This window comes from Octopus bimaculoides, chromosome 23, assembly GCF_001194135.2.
Source record: "Octopus bimaculoides isolate UCB-OBI-ISO-001 chromosome 23, ASM119413v2, whole genome shotgun sequence".
Lineage (NCBI taxonomy): Eukaryota > Metazoa > Mollusca > Cephalopoda > Octopoda > Octopodidae > Octopus > Octopus bimaculoides.
In genome coordinates, this window is record NC_069003.1 from 36,896,696 (window position 1) to 36,897,576 (window position 881).

Genomic DNA, 881 nt, shown 5'->3' on the forward strand with positions numbered 1-881 from the left:
TATATATATATACATGCATATGTACACACACACACACACACTAACATGTATATACGACATTTGCTGAATGTAACTGCTTCATAGATTCTTTGTCTAAAGCAAGTAACATTCCCAGATGCTTGTCACCGACAGAGTGAAGTTTTACCGAGAATGCCCAAAATAGAGCAATCCCCATTTGCAGTGGGATTGAGCTGAAGACCTGTGTAACGCTGACTCAAATACCTCACCCATTTTGTCTGTTTGAGGAGTTACATCAGATTGGCCAAAACTCGACAACGTTGACAGTTATTAAGATAGAAATCTTACAAACTGAGACAACATTGTACAAACGTCAGTGTTGTTGTTGTTGTTGTTGCTGCTGTTGTTATTGAAGTCTGTGTCCTTCATCTTCTTCTTCTTCTTCTTCTTCTTCTTATTATTATTATTATTATTATTATTATTATTATTATTCCTCTTCGTTTGTTTTGTCATTTGTGGTAAGGTAGCGGTGGAGACGGATGTTGTTGTTGTTGGTGGTGGTGGTGGTGGCAAACATCCGTTGTCGAGCATTACATCACTCTCGACAAGTTAAACTGTAAACATCGGCGGCAATGACGGCATCACCCGTCCCAGATTATAACACAACGCACCCTCCCTCTCTCTCTCTCTCTTCCGCTATGATATCATCACAACAACAACAACATTATCATCAATACCAGCGCCGCCACCATTGCCATCATCAAAATCAACATCATGGTCGTGAATGACGACGACGATGATGATGATGTTGTTGATGACGATGATGATGATGATGAACTCTACCACCATCTCATCATCCTCATGAACACCACCATCTCCTCATTCTCCTCCTCCTCTTCCCCCCCCCCCCACACCATAACCAT